The following is a 19,626-nucleotide window of genomic DNA, read 5'->3' as shown; positions in this document are numbered from 1 at the left end:
ATAGTAATGCAAATCAAAACAGGAACGACTTTCGTCGGCACAAGTCTTATCCACTACAAGGGACAGAGAACAATGTTGTGCTTTTAGCTGCACTTCCAAGTGAGCCATGATGCGGTTTACAAATTAGGGGGCATATCAGCAAGCTGGTGATGACAAATTATCGCCGCTTTAGCGTCCGTTTTCGGACGAAAAGCCGCGATAATTTTATCGCTTAATCATCAAGGTCACGCTAACGTGCGATTCCTTGCTTTAGCTCCCTTTCCCATAACGCCCACATTTGCATCTCTAATGAGATGCAAAGTGGGCGTTCCTTCCCAAGATAACTGGAGAAATGTCGCTAACCGACATTTCTCCAAATATCAAGGGAATCACTAACAGGCATAGTGATAAGAAAAGTAGCGTTAACCACAGTTAACGCTACTTTCCTTACGCCTACTTTCACCCTGACTTAGCCATTATATCCAATGTATGGTGGATATAATGGCTAAGAATGCCCTCCCTTATCAGCAAGCTAACGCCAAAATGTGTGAGATTATCGCTGGATTTCCAGCGATAATCTCACTTTGGCTGTTAGCGCCAGGAATTTTATCGCTTTTGAGATAAGCGTTGCTGATAGCACGCTATCTCAGCGATAAAATTCCACGATAGCCGGCGATAATTATCCTAGCGCTAAGTGCGCTTAGCGATAATTATCGCCGGCCCTTGCCGATATGCCCCAAGATTCAAAATGTGCGGTTTAGGGGGGAGGAGCCTAGCGCTTGACCAAGATGGCCGCGTGAGCTTTGAGCTCCCGAGACCCTCGTGCCCTCCGTCGTCTATCCTGTATATAATCCTGTTTGTATGCATGGCATCGTGTAGATGACTTGTCAGGGAGGCGAACGATGCCACCCGAGGTCGAATCGCCCACCGGGAACCGGAGTTATGCGTGGCGGAAGATTGAGGCCCATCTCCGAGGGATGCCAGGGGCTCGAGTTGGCAGGATGCCCGACCTCTAATTGAACAACAGCGGCCAGGCGAGGTGTGAACTGCCGGACGGAGGTCCCTATCCTTTCACTTTCACTTTCTTGCCCTTTGTCTGCCCAGCCCGGGGAGTGCTCGCGGCTGCTTTATTATCATTTGGACACTCTGCATGCCACACTGGCGACCCATCGTAAGACGGAGCACTCCTGATCTCTCTCGCTGAGAGAGGGCAGTCCTGTTTGAACCGACTTGCTTGAGCCCACCATGTCGGGCAAAGCAGAGGTGGATCGGCCGAAGCCTAAGGCCACCAGGCGGGGAGCCTACACTCAAGCCAATAACATGGACCGCTATGCCCAGCAGAAGGGGTCACCGGGTGCACCGAGCCAGTCCCCGGACACACAGAAGACTGCCTCACCCTTGGCCCCGGAGCTCTCACTGCAGGATGTCATGGGTGCACTCGACGGGCTGCAGACTTCGATTGGGAGACAGTTTGATGCCCTGGCGCACAAAGTGGATACCATCTTGGTGGATGTTAATCTGATCCGCGCAGATTTGGGCAAAACAAATGAACGGGTCAAATCCCTGGACATCAAGACCACGGGCCTCGCCGATGAGGTCTCGGACCTGCAGACCGAGGTCCGTAAGTTGCGGGCCGAGAGTGATCTCGCCGCCCGTCGGCTGGAGGACTTCGAGAGCCGGGCCAGGCGCAACAACGTGCGCGTTATCGGGGTCCCGGGGTCCTCGGACGAGACTTCAGTGGACCTGCTCGTGGAGGACTTGGTGCTCAATCATCTGCAGCCTAAGGGTCTAGGGAAGTTCTTCGCAGTTGAGAGGGCCCATAGAGTGCCGGGTGGGCGGCCCAAGGTGGGAGCCACACCGAGGCCGATCGTCGCCCGGCTTTTTCATTTTCGAGACCGGGACGCTACCCTGCAGGCCTCGAGGGTAACGGGCCCGGTCCCCTTCCAGAACGCGTCGGTGAATTTCTATCCTGACTTCACCCAGCAGGTGCAGAGGCAGCGGCAGGGCTTCCTGGGGGTGAAGAGGAGGCTTCGGGAGAGGGAACTGAAATACGCCATGCTCTTCCCTGCCAGACTACGTGTGGTGTTTGAAGACCGAACATTCTTCTTTGAGTCGCCTGCCATGGCGGATGAATGGCTGGACGCTCTGCCTCGACGACGCACGGAAGAGGACACTGCCGTAGACGGGGACAGTGGCCGGGATGAACAAGGTTGACGTCTTCGGAACCGGACTGACTTGGACTGACTTTAGATAATGACTTGCAGTAAATACGGAGGTTGTGGGAGGACGAGGGGAGCTCTTTCCTCCCTTAGGGTACTTTTTGTAGATTTTGGGTTTGGTAGGGCGACAGGCACACTGCAAGTTGGGGGGGCTTTGTAAGCTGCAGCAGGGGTGCAGGGTGGGGGGGGTTTCTGGGATTTTGGGTTTGTTGTTGGGGGGTTTGTTTCCGCAAGGCATAGTGATTATTTCCAGGACTGTTCCATGGTGGCTCTTCGGGTGTGGGGTGGGCCTCTTTACGTTTGGGGATGGGGGGTAGGGGTTTAAGTGTTATAAGCTGGAATGTTAATGGTTTGGGGGATCGCATTAAGCGTGGGATTGTTTTGCAATTCTTGAAACGGTCATTGCCGGATGTTGCCCTGCTGCAGGAGACGCATCTTATAGGTAATACGTGCTATGCCCTGAATAGGAAGGGTTATAAATTCATAGCTCATTCGGGATTCTCCTCTGGGTCCAGGGGTGTGGGCATCCTAGTCAGAGCCTCGCTACCATTTGAGGTGGACTCCACCATTGTTGATGATAGGGGGAGGTTTGTGGCGGTGGCGGGGCGGTGGGAAGGAAGAACTTTGGTTTTAGTTTCGGTTTATGTCCCGCCGGCCCTGCAGGCCTCCACGTTCACAGATCTGGGTAGGGCCCTGCTGGATCTCCCGGGGGGTATGCTTGTGGTGGGAGGTGATTTCAACGCTGTTGGCTCCGGTCTGCTGGATAGATACCCGCCCAGAGACACTGGGGGGGGCTCAGAAGTGGCTTCCAGATTTTCTAGATACGCTTGGCCTGATAGACTGCTGGAGGCTCCGGCACCCCACACAGAGCCAATACACTTTCCACTCCGGGGCGCATGGTAGCCTTTCCAGGATTGATTACCTACTCACTCTGGCTGCGCATGCCTCATTGGTGTCTGAGGCCAGGCACATGGCGCGTGGTATATCTGACCATTCGCCAGTGTGGGTCAGGCTGGATCTAGGTCGAGAGGGAGGGGGAAGGGTGGCCCCCATCAACCCTTGGTATTTCCGAGACCCCAAGATGCGCAGCGCGCTGGTAAAGACAGTAGATAATTTTTTCAAGGACAATCAGGGATCCGTGGACTCGGCAGTGTCGCTGTGGGAAGCATTTAAGACCGTGTTGCGAGGGGAAGCCCTCTCCCTTGTAGTGGCTGCCAAGCGGCGGAGAGATGGCGAGGTTTTGCAGGTTGAGGAGATCGCGGCTTTGGAGGGAGCGCTGGAGGAGGAGGTTACAGAGGCCTCACTGCATGAGCTGTGCTTGAAGCAATCCGAGTATAAGGACCTGGTGACGAATGCCGCTAAGACCCTCGGTAGGGAACAGCAGGGCCGTCTGTATGATGTTGGTGACAAGGCCGGGAAACTCCTGGCTTGGCTGGACAAAAAAGAACGGGTCAATAGAGTAGTGCCGGAGTTGACGGGAGAGGGGGGAGAGGTGATTGTGGAACCTGAGAGGATCGTACAGTGTTTCTCGGACTATTTCCGTATGGTTTATGCCTCAGTGTCGGACAGGCCGCCCGAGGACTCGCGTGACCTCCTGCGTGATATCGCATTGCCCTGTCTCTCCGATATAGATAGGGACGATCTAGATGGTGACATAACGATCGATGAGGTGGCGGGGGCTATCCGCGCGTTGAACTCAGGCAAGGCCTCGGGTCCGAACGGCTTGCCGGTCGACCTGTACAAGCTGTTTCCGGATAGGGTCGCCCCTCACCTGCGCGCCATGTTCGTGGAGGCGCGGGGGAGTGGGGCCCTCCCGTTGGATCAGCGACTGGCGACGATTGTGGTTATACACAAAGAGGGCAAACCCCGAGATAAGTGCGCCTCATATAGGCCTATCTCACTCCTTAACGCAGAGCCGAAAATTCTGGCTAAAATCCTGGCGGCCCGATTGATTAGGGTACTCGGTGACTTGGTCCACCCGGATCAATCCGGATTCATCCCGCACCGTAACACAGCGTTAAATCTTCGGCGCCTTCATGGTGTAATCGCCAGGGCGGGTACGCTGCGTGAACCAGCTATTGTGGCGTCTCTCGATGCCACGATGGCCTTTGACACGGTGGAATGGGCATATTTGTGGGCCGTGTTGACCAAGTTCGGCTTTGGCCACGGTTTTGTGAGCTGGGTGAGGTTGCTGTATGAGGGCCCTCTTGCGAGTGTGGTGGTAAATGGCCGGGCGTCGACTCCGTTTCAGCTTGGGAGGGGTACTCGGCAAGGTTGTTCCCCCGTCGCCGGATATACGGGGACTTAGATGGTCGCCTGAACATGAAGACCGTATATCGCTCTATGCTGATGACATCCTGTTGTATCTTGCCTCACCCAAGAAATCACTTATAGTGGTCTGTGACGTACTCACATCTTTCGGTAGGAACTCGGGTCTCGTTATCAACTGGAGTAAATCGTATTTATATGTTCTTAGTGGCGAGGTTCCACCGATCCCTCGAACTTGTTCGATCCAGGTCGCTCAGCAGGGCTTCATGTATCTGGGGATCTTTATCTCCATGGACTCTGCCGTGCGATATGAGAGGAACCTGCTCCCCCCCCTAGCGCGCCTGAGGCGGGATGTGGAGGGCTGGCGGAGGCTGCCGCTCTCCCTCGTTGGGCGCGCGGCCCTGTTCAAAATGATGTCTCTTCCCCGGTTCCTCTACGCACTGCAGAATACTTTGGATTGGGTACCGGCCAACTACTTTCGGGAGGTCGAAGGCCTCCAACGAACGTTGCTGTGGGACGGGCGGCCGCGAATAGCTATTGCAAAGTTGACGCTTCCATGGTACGACGGGGGTATTGCGCTTCCAGACATCCGAGGGTACTATTGGGCCACCCAGCTGAGTGCGATTAACCATGGGTTTTATGGCCCTGCCCTCAGCCCTGGGTATGCCATGGACAGGTGGTTGCTGCGTGGTGGTAACTATTACAGGGCGTTGTACTCGCGGTCCCTGGACTCGTCCCTCACGGGGCCCAAGATGGCAACTGACTCGCTGGGCTGGAAGGATAGGCTCACCCTCGCTACCCCGCTGTTTGAATCTGAGAGACTGGGTAGGCTTTGGCACACAAAAGGCTTTGACAAATGGGACTTGATCGGCATCTCCAGGGTCGGAGATGTACTGATTAAGGGGAGGGTGAAGTCCTTTGAAGAGTTGCAGAAGGAGTATGAGCTGGGGCCGTCCGAGTTTTTCCGCTATATTCAGGTGCGTCACGCCCTCCGATCAGTCCTCATAGAGGGTGAGAAGGTGCCTGAGTCCTCTCCTTTGGAGGACCGGGTCCTTGATGGCCATATGCCCGAGAGCACGATCTCGCTCATCTATAAGAAACTGATCAACGTCCGGGCGGATATGCTTCTGGGGCTGAGGGACCAGTGGTCTAGGGATGGCCTCGAGTTGGATGACGAGGATTGGCAGTCTGCTGTTTCCTCTCCTAAGGAGGTTGCGATCCCGTCGCGTCTGAGGCTGGTGCAGCTTAAAATACTGCATCGAGTGTATGTGACGGGGCCAAGGCTGGTCCACATGGGATTCTCGGAGGACGGCCTATGCAGGAGGGGATGTGGAATGGTGGGTACTTTCCTGCATATCATTTGGGAATGTGGTGTCATCACGGAATTCTGGAGGAGAGTTCATGCAGTGATGGGGGAGGCGACGGGCATTGCTATGCAGCCGGAAGCGCGGTGTTGCCTCCTGAATGTCTGGGGGCCCACAGACCACGATGCGGCACAGACACAATGGGTGACTCTGGGTAACATGGTCGCTAAGAGAGATATCGCGCGATTGTGGGGCTCCGCGGGGCCCCCCACATTGACCGCGTGGAAAGAAAATATGGATTGGAGTATGCTCAGGGAGAAGACAGTATATTGCGCTAGAGGCCGCCCTCGGAAGTGGCACGCCATCTGGGGGCGGTGGAATCAATACAGGGGGGGAATTTGTCTTGCCCCTGATTTGGATCCCCCCCGAGGAACAGCTTTCCTCCTAACCTTCTTTCCAGCTCAGTATGGTTAATGGACTTCTTTGGCCTCTGCTGTCCCCCTTCTTCCTCTTTTCACAGTACTGTAAATGGTAGATGATTGGGGTCCTGCCTCCCCTGGGGGGCTATCACCATGGGCATTCAGTGTTCTTGCCTTGCTGGGGGTTGTTGTGTGTTTTGTGTTTATTTAAAAATGGAACCTTTGCACTCCTCCTTCACTGTACTGTGGACGCGTCTCTGTTCCTCTTTATCGAAGCTGCCGAACCTCCGGGTTGTCGGCTGAATAGCTGTGTCCAGACTTTTGAAAATAAAGGTTTTAACAAAAAAAAAAAAATGTGCGGTTTATAGATTTTGTGCAGAAACCGTCATAGCAAAACCCATTTTCTGGAAATAGAAAAAAAAGGGAAAAATCAACGCTCATATTGACTTTTGCGAAAATGTGTCAAACATTTCAACAACCAGAGAAGCACTGAGAAAAACAAAACGGGCAGTGCAATAAACAAAAAGAATGGGCCAGATTTACGAATGGAGGTCGTAAATTTACACATGCTCCCACAGATAAAAATATATAACATTCTTCATTTAAAAATCCTATTCATGTTCACCTGGAAAGGTACTCCAGCCGGAGGGTTCCAGGCTACTTAAAGAAGTTTTGAGAATCCCTGGCTACACCTTTGTGTCGGCATTCCATTGGATTTACCTGTACAGTGTACAATTGCACCTGCTAAAATACCATCGTCCTTGAGAGGTAGAAGAATTTTTTTTTTTCCACCTTGGTAACAATATTTTCCTCAATGGAGATACCTGTTCCTTCACACTCCCACCAAGTCTTAGACCGCAATTTACTTCTGCCCTTGGCAGGATTAAATATCAATCATATTTCCACAGTGAAAAGGGTCAGCGAGGAAGTTATAAATACCCACAATCTCATCCAGTTCTGGGTGTTAACAAACTTTGAAGGTAAGAAACGTCTTGAATCACCGCCTTCCCTACTCTTGTGTAGGATTTATATATGCATATTATACCGTGGAGTTGTGATTTTATGTGCGCGTAAAAGGGCCCTCAAGTTAATGATATCAACAAAAAAGTCTGTTGGCTAGCAAACTTTCACAGGGGAAAGAACGTCTTATTCTCAATTCTTTGACAATGTTTGACCTGACGCTGGATTTACCTCAGGATACAAATGTGGCTAGACTGATTTATCATATAAAGTTTCAACTCAAGGTCAAGCAGGTTGATTCAATAATGCTGTCTCATTGACCAGGACAACTCCTGCCTGCCAGTGTTCCAAACAAAAAGGTTACAAAAAATTCAGACCATCAATCCAATTTCTTTTGCATAAAAACATGCCAGGCAATCTTCTCACAATTAAGATGCCTATACTGGTTAAGTGTTGATGCCAGAATTACCTTCAAAACACTAGAGGTCAGTTTCTACTCAAACACTCCACAAGCAACAGATCAAACCCCACTATCTCACCTACACCATGCTTTGATCAAGCAAACTAAAAGGAAAAGCATGGGAGACAAATGCTTCTCTGGTCACCGCTCCACCTTGTAGGGACAGCCTCCTTTTTAAAATTCAAAACACCTCAAGCCTCATACAATTTATGACTTAAAGGAAAACTCATCTGTTTTGCACAGCCAACCGCAAAAAGAATTGTCATGCAGCTAAACTTGCCTTACTCACTGCACACATTTTAATCCACAATACCTACATTTTGCTCCCAGAACACATGGTTCCAGTGTGAAAACTGCAGGATGCCACTCAAACACGTGCAAAATTTTGGAAGGCAGGAGAGCACTATACCAATTATCAACCTCCACGCAAAAATGTTACCAAGATTTTGTTATATTCTGCTATCATTTTTAGCCCAGAAAGCAAACATTTCTGTCAAAATTACAGCTGAACATTGTAATGCCTAATAACTAGGAAGTGTGCAGAAATCCATAATTTCTTTTTACTTAATTGCATGAAATTTTGGATAATTTACACAAAATGCAAATCTGGCATTTTGCACTACTTTTTTTTAGCGTGACATGCGTCCTCAAGTCCAAAACTGACCTGATGTCTCACATTGCGCTAAAAAAGTAGGGCAAAAAAAACAAGTGACGAAAACAAGAGTAGCTCGCAGTCTACCTGCTCGAATTGTTCCAGCAATAGGAGTTTTGAACCGAGCATCTCCCAATTAAGTCATGCATTAAAAAGTACACGCAAAAGCCCATAAATTATGCAAATGATGCCAACATAATTTACATTTTGCAAAGCCCACCTGTAGCACCACCATCCTCGCATGAAGTGCCACACAACTTATGTCATGCGCCAAAGTTGGTCACCTGCATCACCGTGCTGACCATTATTTTAAAAAGACGCCCTTTTGATTTTTCTGTGCCAACCAGTGTGGTCTTGTACTAAGAAGCATGAGGTTATGGTAAATACATTTACGGTTGGCTAAAACGTCTTCACGATCAGCCACAGATTTTATTTAATACAGAGCTGTCTCTAATACATAATAGGTCTAAGCGTGGTAATTTCCTGTACAAAGATTACAAGCATGTTTAACACTGAGGAAATACATCAGACTACGTACACAAATAATGGAGGGTTCTCATTGTTTATCTCGTCCCTAAAGCACATTGGGGCATATTATCAAGCCAGGCGATACAATTATCGCCGCTTTAGCGGAAGAAAACTGCCGCTAAAACGGCGATAATGGGCTTGATAATATGCTCTATGGAATTTCAATTGAAGCCCATGTTAGACGCCCTTCACATTTAATATGGGCTTCAATTGGAATTCCATAGAGCATATTATAAAGCCCATTATCGCCGTTTTAGCGGCAGTTTTCTTCCGCTAAAGCGGCGATAATTGTATCGCCTGGCTTGATAATATGCCCCAATGTGCTTTAGGGACGAGATAAACAATGAGAACCCTCCATTATTTGTGTACGTAGTCTGATGTATTTCCTCAGTGTTAAACATGCTTGTAATCTTTGGCTTGATAATATGCCCCATTGTTTCCTTTCAGTTAGTCCTCAAGACCACAAAAGTACTTTAATTGCATAAAGGAAAGCAAAAACACAAGGACGACATAGGAGAACAAAGATGAATTATGAGAAGGTGAGCTAGTAAACAAGAGAACGAGGAAATCAGGGTCAGTTCAATATCCTGAAATTCTGGGCCGACCACTTAATTTCCACATGCCTAACAAAAAAAAAAAAAAATGTAACCGTAGGAAAGTAACTGGTCAACAGGCCTTTTACATTCATGCACCCTGGATCTGAAACAAACTCCCTATATCCATCAGGACCACTACAAGCCTTCTCCAATTTAGAAAAGAGTTGAAGACTCAATTCTTTAAAGAATACTTGACAATGAATTAATCGTCCACAACCCAGCTTCCTCTGCTATGATTCATCCATCAACTTTAAGATTGCATACATACAGCACTCTGCTGCCCTTTGACTATTAGGTCCTTGCTATAAAAATGACATTTCAATAGTCAAAAAAACCTAACGCTACATTCCAGAATTCATTTTGTAATATGTGGCAGTCACATTTCAATTTCATTACAAGACTGGAGGCTACCATTATGCAATAATCCTTTATTGCTGCCCCAACATGAAACCAGTATGATGTGACCCTCACACCAGTCAGCCTAGGTTTTTGGATTCTTTTGGACTGGATGGTGGATTGTCCTGGTGAAGGGTCGAAGTCATAGAGAATGGTGGTTCTCAAATTAACATGCATAGAGAATCTTGCATTCATTGAAGACAACAGAGGCTAACATTCTGCAATAATCCTTTATTGCTGCCCCAACATGCAGCCCATTAAAGAACATCAATACATAACAAAGTAAAACAATGTTCAGAACACATAAACATCCAGAGAACGCAGATATTCTCCTCCTCTATTTGCTGCTCCAGACAGGATAAGTACCTCCTTTGTGCTATCTTAAAAGAGTGTCTTTATTATGTGCTTTAGTAATTTATTAGTGCTTTATTCTCAAATCTTGTTTACTGGTTTTGTTGTTTGCTTTCTTTTAAGCCCCTTCAATACACGTTTGAGCCAGGTAACATTTTTTCCTTTCTGTATTTTCTTAACAAGATCTGTCGTCATAAATATATTGAGTAAGTTGAACACCTTACCGTTATGATGTTTGTGCCAGCTACAGCAATGCAGTCGTAACCGCTAAGGAGGCCTCCTTCAGTCTTGGGAGGTGCCCCTCCCATTGCCACGGCCTCCGCTGCTTCCTACAATGCTAGGGCAGGCGTAGCATGGTCACAGAAGATTTTACTCTGTTCGGCCACCTCTCTTAAATGGAAAGTAGCCTTGAAGGGGTTTCCCCTCTGTCAAACTGGAGGGCCTTCCAACGTTGTATTAGCGCGTCGCTAGGCAGCATGTCAAACTTGACCTTGCACAGGAAGGCCTAGCAACATCACATTGAGCGCGTTGCTGGGCAACGTCCCTTATGCACAAAACTGCGCTAGCACCAAGGCCGGCTCATTGCTGCCAGCCCGGGACTTTAGTTTGTGTTTAGCCTCCCAGGTGACGTGCTAGCTTGTGCGTTGCCAGGAATCCGCTACAGTTGCAACAAGAGTTAGTAGCTAATTTGTAGGAAGAATAAACGGTTTATGAAAGAAAATATTATAAGACTTTCCAGGGCTCCCCCAGCTGGTCAAAGCAGGCAAATTTCTTCTACAATTGCCCGATTTTCTTTGAGGGGATCGCAGACTAATCTGTTAAACAGCTAAGACTTCTCCCTACTTTAATATAAGCACAGACAGTTTTGCTTCTACCCGGCTGTAGTTCTGTGTTTGGACATTTATCTGTTTCAAGGCTGGGGAGGGGGTGAGATTCTAAACAACCAGGGCCATCAAGTACTGGATTTTATGGGGGAATACATCAAAAAGATTTTAGGAGAGGAACTCAGGTCCTTTGTAAGAGGCGGTGAACACCACACTAGCAAAGAGAAAGAGGGACACGCCAGCTGAAGCAAACTATTTTTCATTCTCATATTGAAAAGGCGTTAATCTACGCCTATGGTGCAGGTAGCCTTTGCGCTACAATGGAGTCGGGTTCTTCGGGCAGCACAAGAGGAAAGGGCCACCATGACGGGACACAAAAGAAATTTGCCCTTAGCGGCATGTTTGCTAAGAGTGCCCTTCATAACACAAGAGAATTACGGGACAGTTTGAATTCTACGGAGGAGGACAATGGTGTCATGGAATGGGATGGGTAAATGTTTGACCCCCAAGACATCTAGGAGTTGTTGGGTAGCCTAGATGAGGTCCTGGAGCAGGCCTCCGGTTCCAACGAGGAGCTGGACCCCTTTGGGGTGAGATGTTCAACAATGCAATAATTTAACACCAGCGTAGTGCGGAATGGTGGCCAATGGGCCACGTTGCCAAATATTTGAGCCACTGGGTAAGGAAGTTTAGCAATAGGGAGACCTGCAACTTGATCTGCACAGAGTATCCTAGACCCTCTACGGAGGATAACATTTGTAACTCCCCTAATTTGGACCCAGAGCTGATAACCTTTATGTTAAAGTTTGGAAAAGATCAGAGGAATTGAAAAATGCCTCAAACAGTGTCAAGACAAGGTCCTCAACGTCCTGGGCCCACTTACACGCTTCCTATATATGGGAGAGGAGGCCAGGGGAATGAGTAATAGAGTTAAACTGGAAATGTTGAGAGGATGGCCACAACATGTCATCTGCATGTTCGGTAATGCCAATGCGAGCCTAATAACAGTGGCGTAAAGACATACTTATTCAAATGAACTCTAAACTAGCGGATCTGGCCACTAGGAGAACATGGGAGATCCCAAGGGGCTTCTCTTTGTGGAACGATTTGTAAAGTCATTGGTAAAATGTGTTGCTACATTCACTGATTTCAGTAAAGCTCAGACCACTATGTGAAGAGTCCTAGTATCCAGGGCTGTTTTTGGACTGGCTAACAGTAAGGGACTAGCTGTAAGAAGCAGTGCTATCAGGTCCCAGTCTTACACACAGGAGCCAAGGAACTATGGCAGTTATGGCAGAGGGTACCGCCAATATTCAAACTTCCACCCCCAGAAAGGGCGTAACTCGAGAAACTGGAGGGGGGGGGGGGGGACTAGATCTTCAGGCTTTGGATTGCAAGATGAGAAATGTAGGTTCTTTCCAACTAAACGTCGGGGAAAGGCTGAGATTCTTCATCCACAATTGGGAGAAAATCTTGGGTTTTAGAAACTGTACGTGGTTTCAAGATAGAGGTTAGGGATTACCCAATACATATCAGACAACCCAGGAAGTTATCTTTAGACACAGAGAAGATGCTACTGATAGATTCAGAGGTGACTCAGATGTTAAAGAAAGGGGCCTTGATTCGGGGTCCTGATCATGAAAGATCAGAGGGATTTCCAAGTACATTGTCCCTTAAAAAAGGGCAAGGAACGGCATCCTGTTATAAATTTAAGGGAGTTGAACACATTCCTTCTCTACAGGCATGTCACAATGGGGGGGGGGGGGGTCCATCTGTTAAGGGACATTTTACAATCAGAGGATTGGTTAGTGAAGTTAGATCTCAAGGGCGTATACTTTACAACACCTATGGACAGGGACATTCAGAAGTACTAGTGTGTCAGCTGGAGAGATGTACTTTACCAGTCCCTTTGTCTCCCTTTTAGGCTCTGTGGTGTTTCACCAAGGTGCTGCATTGTGTAGTAGCTTTTCTCAGATAGAGAGGAGTGAGGATAATTATTTATTTGGACAACATTCTGATAATGTCCCAGAACAGGCTATAACTTCGATAACATTTAGCTTGGACGATAGAGTTACTGGAGAGCCTAAGCTTCATAGTGAAAACAGAAAGGCCAGTCATGGTTCCTACTCAGAATCTGGAATTTTTAGGTTTTCAGGTAGACATCGTTTTATCTCAGTTGAATATACCTCAGAAGAAAGTAACCGAAATAAAAAAGCATTTGCAATGAAATCGGTCTCGTCTTTGGGACCATATAAGTATCAAGCCATGCAGCACATTATCCTGGGTGCTGTCACATCTACTGTTGTTTATCATAGCACTGCATCGAGAAGTGCTTGTAGCTTTATGGCAGTCTGCCACTACTGCCAGAACGTGGTATGAAGGCCATAAACGCAGGCAGGAGTCCGTTTTGATCTCCTGTAATCACAGGAAGCGCTTTGTCTGTTTGCTCAAATGTTGTAGTGCATTTAAAGCACTGGATGGGACAGAAATCTTTTTACGCACTGGGCAGCAAACACGGTTTTGGCAAAGTTGGCATTTTCCTTTCCTAACCTTTTGGCGTCTGTAGTCTGTATCCTGGGTCACATGAATATGTGCAGCTGGTCTTTGTTTATTCCTCCCAGTGAGACAAAGAGGGATAGGTGTTGTCAGGATGGGCCATTTTTCTCAAAATGAGGGGAAAGGAGCTGTCACCGAACACACATGCACATCACAAAGACTCTGCCTCAGCACACTCATAAAGGGTTCACACACATAGGCAGGGTTGTAGAATGTATTATCAGCAGGTGCTTGGGGAAGGCAGATATGTAAACTAGTTTTAACTGCATTCTACAAAAAGGAAAGAAATCAACCTGAAAAATGTCTGTCCCACAAGCCGAATACTGGTTTCATCAGACCTGAAAACAGCTTTATTTAATTTCATAACAGTTTTTCAGGCATGACCTTTTTTTTTTTACTTTTATAGTCTTAAAATGAAATACAATTTAAACAACCAAATATGTGATGCAAAAACTTGATTTTAAAGTGCCTCAAAGTAAAAATACAACAACCAAATATGTGATTAAAAAAACCTGCTTTTAAAGCAGAGAAGAGTTGGCCTAACGGCTAGGACGGTCGACCTCGAATCTGGGGACCTGGGTTTGAGTCTCGGCAAGGACGCTGAACATCCTGTGAATCTGGGCAAATCACTTAGGGGCATATTATCAAGAAACGGCGTTACAATTATCGCCGCTTTAGCGGCAGAAAACTGCCGCTAAAGCGGCGATAATGGGCTTGATAGTATGCCCTTGAGAATTCTATGTTCTGGTGTCAACATGGGCTTCTATAGGAATTCTCTGCGGCATATTATCAGGCCCATTATCGCCGTTTTAGCGGGAGTTTTCTGCCGCTAAAGCAGCGATAATTTTAACGCTGTGCTTGATAATATGCCCCTATATATCCCCGTGCCTAACAAAAACGAATGTGTCCTCATGTAATGCAACTGGTGCTATGTAAAGCACTCTGATACCCGATTCGGGTCAAGTTCGCACTATATAAAACTCTGAAAAGAAAAAAAAAGCACCTACAAATATTCCACGCTGCATGCTCTTCTAGGTAGAATGCTTGATAATGGTCTCGGCGGGTAGTTAATGGTGACTCACAAGTGTTCCTCATTTATAAGGCAAAACATAATTTTAATCCCTTTATTCGGAAATGAATCACTAGCCACGTCCCTTTGTAAGCCCCCAAGATATTCATCCAGTCCCATACATTTTAACAGAACATTAATCAGGTTTTGGTAAAAAAATAATAAAAAAAACTCTCAACCCGTCTATTTTTAATGACAAGGAAGAGACATATAAACATCCTTGAGTCTCTCCGCCCCATCCTCCCAGTGGCAAAGTTGAAGTATTCAAATCACTCTATTTGATTACCGGTGAACACTCTATACTGAATATGAAGGTTAAAGGTGTATATTCGCCCCAAGCCATCATAGTGATCGTCTAAGGTGGTTGCTCTCCTCAGCCCTCGGTATGAAGGTCAGAGTGGTGCATTCACCTCAGCCCTCATCCGAGCTCTTGTGAAGGTCAGAGCTGTACATTCGTCAAGTCCTTTGCTTGATGGCCAGGGAACTGCAGGGGGAAATTTTCAGAGCAAAGAGCAGGGACATGTGCCTCCACCTCTACGTGAGATTCATAAAAGGTCTAGCTTTGCTGCTCTCATGTAATGTATTTCAAGGTCGAGAGGCAATACTAATCCGCCGGTGTTCGAATTGGGCTAGAGTAATGTGCCTCCCACCTATTCGCGTTATCTGGAGATTGTAGGGTCCAGGTGCGGAGGCCCCGGTTAGGGTATGTGTGAGGCTGCTGAAAATGTACTACATGGTGCTGGGACAGTGGATGGAGCCGCCTGTGTGCCAACAGTCTGCAGAAGAGAAAAGGAAAGTGGAAATGTGTCTCGGGCACGCTTGGAGATGACGCCACTCCATCTGTGACTTCTAGTCACTAGCTCAAATTTGGTTTCCTTGTGTGACTGAAAGCACAAGCTATGCCTCACAACCAATGCTCCCGAATTAAGCTAGGGACGGTACTTTTTAAAAATGTAATCATTTTTTATTTTAGCTTTCTTGCGCTTGAAAAACTTTCTCCGTTCCAGCGTAGTGGAGAAATGAAACTCCTTTAAATCTCCTATTTTGTTGCAGCCTAATAAAGGAGGACATCTTCATGGTCTGGATATTTATGTATTCTAAACATTCTTTTACTTTGTGATGCATTAATGTTCTTTAAAGGGTTTTATATTTGGGTAGCAAAAAAGGATCTTTGCATAATGTTAGCATCCATTGTCTTTAATGAATACAAGAAGAAAAGAAAAAAAGGATACAAGATTCTCTAAGAACTGCCATTTTCATTGGCTTAGACCCTTCACCACGACAGTCCATCATCCAGTCCAGAAGGACCCAAAAACCTAGGTCGACTGATGTAAGGGTCACATCATAGTGCCTTCTACTTTAATAAATAGTTACTCATTCACTTAGGAATATAAAGGTATTGTATGCCACAATATAGTATTTATTTGTGTGTACCTTCTGACTGAACATTCAGCAACACTTTAGCAGTGCTCTTTTATGTAATTTCTAGCCTTTAAAATGATGGAGTCTACAAATGTGTTACTGTTGAATAGAATGAGAAAGAACATGCGGCACAAGCAAATATAAAACAATTCCGGGCAGATTTACAAGAAGATGCCGCAGCATGGCACCACAAGCCCTTTGGCTGCACCACGCTGCGGCACTTTCAGAGCACAGGAATGCGACATATTTACAAGGATATGTTGCATTCCTGTGCTCTCCTCTGCGCTGGCGCACAATATGCTGCCATGCGCGGGCGCAGGCACCCTTGCACCATGGTGCAAGGATGCCTGCATCATGGGAAGATTGTTTTTGTGCAGGAAGGTGCCCATTCCTGCTCAAAAACAATCACTACAGGCATTTTCCTCTTTCAATGTGTGCTGTAGAATGCAGCACGCATTGAAAGAACAGAAAAACGAGAAGAAATGAAAACATTTCTCTTTGTTGCGCCTCGCTACGCGGGGTGGCGTAGGATTATATGCATTTCCAGGTTTACGAACCCTTGTCAATCTGGAAATGTGTCCGATTCCATGAGTGTTGCGTGGGAACACCCACAGCAACACCCATGGAACGCCCCTTTCACACTAAGTGCTGCGTGTTAAGGGGCCTTATTTACAAGGACAGGAAATATGGGGCAGTGTAATGTGCTGCCAGTACGTCACATAAAGTGACATATTGGCAGCGCAAGGGGCTTGTAAATCTGCCCCAAGGTATTACTAAGTCCCACTCAAATATGGTTTTCTGCTACAAAAATAAAAAAAAGGGGGGAGGGCCCAGTCCAAGTTTCAGTCATACAGTATCCCTTTGTAGTACCTGTCATGCACTCTCTAATAAATCTGTTACGCTGCAAGTTAATTTGATTTCACGTGCGTATATATTAAATGGCCTTTTTTTTTTTTAATGAACATCAGCCAGACACTATTTTAAGCCCTTTCTCCTTCCTCTACAATGACCAAACCACTGTTGAAGGAAATAAGTAAAGTATTTTGGAGAACCGGGATGTGGCTTTCAAAGGATCAAATAGCATTTAGGTTAGTGCAATCAAAGAGCCTTAAGGCAGTGAAACACGTCTTTGTGGAGTGCAACATGTTCGGTGCACACAAACACAAGCTTATTAAATTGCAAACAGGGCATGGAGGCGCAGAACCGTCATTCGCGGAAGCGAAGTCGATAGCTTATTTCAACAAAACTGTCGTTTAATTGAAAAGGCATCAATCCTAAACAAGTTGGCCATGATTTGCGGACTGTAAAATGAAAGGTTTTAAGTCAGCAAACACTGGCGACTAAAATCCACGTGCACAAGCTGAAGGTCAATACACCCTTTCCATCAGGGAAACTGATGGGGTACTGGTGTTCCGAATATTTGAGGTCCGTTAGGAGTAACTGATAAATTATCCTCACCTGCCTCGTAGGCCGTCTCCTTTCGTCTATGTACGAAGAAAGCGTTGTCTTCCTCTTCTTTCCTCCCAGCTCTTTGGATGACAGCTCCGCGCATGCGCAGAGACACGAGCTTCGCAGCTCAAGCCGAAGGCGGGCAGCACAAATCGCTCAGGGCCAACTGTCGGGCGCGAGCCTAAAGCCATAAGACCGCCAGAGGCGATCACACTCACCCGCCGCTTTCCAGAGTTACCTACTGCGCATGCGCATCCTTTCTAGCCTGTCAAAAGGTATGGTTTTTGCGCAAGCGTAAGGGAATCGTTAGACGGCTTGGTTAGTAGTAGCTTATGGGTCTCATTATAGGAACGGACCCAATCGGCTTCCTTAGCAACGACGTAGGAACACGTGACCATTACGTTAAGTAGAGGTCTGTTCTCGGTCTTACTTTGACGGAGGTTCAGCAGCGTTGGGCTGGGACTGGGAGTCGGGACATCTAAGCAGCCCAGGCTTATTTTGTCAACCCAACCTTCGTAAGTTGCGTGGCGAGTTAGAGATCGGAGTAAGGGAGCCTGTCCACAATACGGGGGATTTGTGGATTCTTTCCCGATAAATGATGGGAGTGTTAGCGTCTAGTACCTCAATGATTTTTTTATTTTATTTTATTTATTTAATGCGTTTTTATATAGCGCGGACTTTACCCGAAGGTGTCAGAGCGCTTCACAATAGGAGTAGTATTGATACATAAGGAGAAAAATTACAAGTGAGCAGGTTACAAAATCAAACGGTACGTTACATGAGGCAATAGTGACAATTGTGCAAGTATCAAGAGCAAACAAAATACAAGAGGTAGCAAACGATACGTTACAAAAGGAAAAAGTGACGTGTGCAGGTTAAAAGAGCATACAAAGTACACGTAGAGGTAAAAAAAGAAGAATTGCAAAAAATGGCAGGCACTCAAAACACTAAAACAAAGGTTATGTTACATGAGGCAGTGATGGCCGTTGTGCATGTATCAAAAGCACACAAAATACTAGAGGTAGCAAACGATACGTTACAAAAGGAAAAAGTGACAAGTGTGCATGTTACAAAACTGTTCAAAATACAAGTACAAGTACAATACTGCAATAAATGGCAGACACTCAAAACACAAAAACAGACTGGGAAGGCACTTCTATAGGCATGGAGAATAGAATTTCCTATAATGGAAGGACTTCCTTCAGAAAATAGAGGGCGTGAATTAAATTTGGAAGTGTCTTTGGAGGAGGAGAGCTTTGAGGTCAGTTTTGAAGGCCTGGGAAGAGCTGGTGGTCCGGGGCTGAGGCGGAAGTGAGTTCCAGATTCTCACTGCGTTGCCTGAAAAGGATTGGGCCATCGATCTTTCCTTCTTGAAAGTGGGAGGTTCAAGCACTACATTTTCTGCATTACGTGATGGTCTTGAGCCTCCAGAGAGTTTCAGTTTATCCGCCAGGTAGTGAGGGGAGGAGGAGTGCAAGGCTTTGTGGGTGATACAGGCAGTCTTGTAGATAGATCTTGCCTCTATGGGAAGCCACCAGAGGGTGGATAAAATGGGTGTGATGTGGTCGATGCTTTTGGCCCCATATATGAAGCGAGCTGCTGAATGGAGAACAGACTTCAGGGGGGACAGGTGGGATTTGGGGAGGCCAGTAAGAAGAGAATTGCAGTAGTCCAATCTGGAGAGAACCAGCGATTGGACCAGGGTTTTAAGGTCGTGCTCCGGGAAGAAGCGACGAATCCCCCAAAGAAGGCACAGTTGGTATCGAGCAGACTTTGCAATGGAATCGATGTGGGAGAGTAGGTTGAGTTTTTTGTCGAGTATGACACCAAGGGATTTTGCGCTCTCGACAATGATGGGTTTATTGTTTAGTAGATTAATCTGATCCATCCATGAATGCACTTGGGGAGGAGAAAGTGAGGAGGAGAGGAGGAGGAATTCAGTTTTGGAGGGATTCAGGATCAGTTGATGAGTTAACATCCAGTTTTGAATGGAGTCGAGAGTAGAGCTTAGGAAGGAGAGATCGTGATTGGAGGCCACCTTAAGGTAGATTTGAGTGTCGTCCGCATATAGATGATAGTGGATCCCGGATTTACTCAGGAGATTTCCCAACGGTTCTAAGTAGAGATTGAACAGTGTGGGTGCAAGTATAGAGCCTTGAGGAACACCTTGACAG

At 46.9% G+C, this 19,626-nt stretch overlaps 1 protein-coding gene across 4 annotated transcripts in view; it reads right to left on the bottom strand.

Moving 5' to 3' along the window:
- TBC1D24 (TBC1 domain family member 24) overlaps positions 1 to 17,793 on the bottom strand; it is a 661,683-nt gene extending 643,890 nt beyond the window's left edge. For all 4 annotated transcript variants that reach the window (XM_085632168.1, XM_085632169.1, XM_085632171.1 and 1 more), the window contains exon 1: positions 17,462 to 17,793. The gene's annotated coding sequence lies outside the window, so the exon portion shown is untranslated. The remainder of the gene's footprint in view (positions 1 to 17,461) is intronic.
- Between the last annotated feature and the right edge of the window lie 1,833 nt (positions 17,794 to 19,626).

The sequence above is a fragment of the Triturus cristatus genome, chromosome 10, assembly GCF_964204655.1.
Source record: "Triturus cristatus chromosome 10, aTriCri1.1, whole genome shotgun sequence".
NCBI lineage: Eukaryota > Metazoa > Chordata > Amphibia > Caudata > Salamandridae > Triturus > Triturus cristatus.
This window is presented reverse-complemented; position numbering and strand designations above follow the sequence as displayed.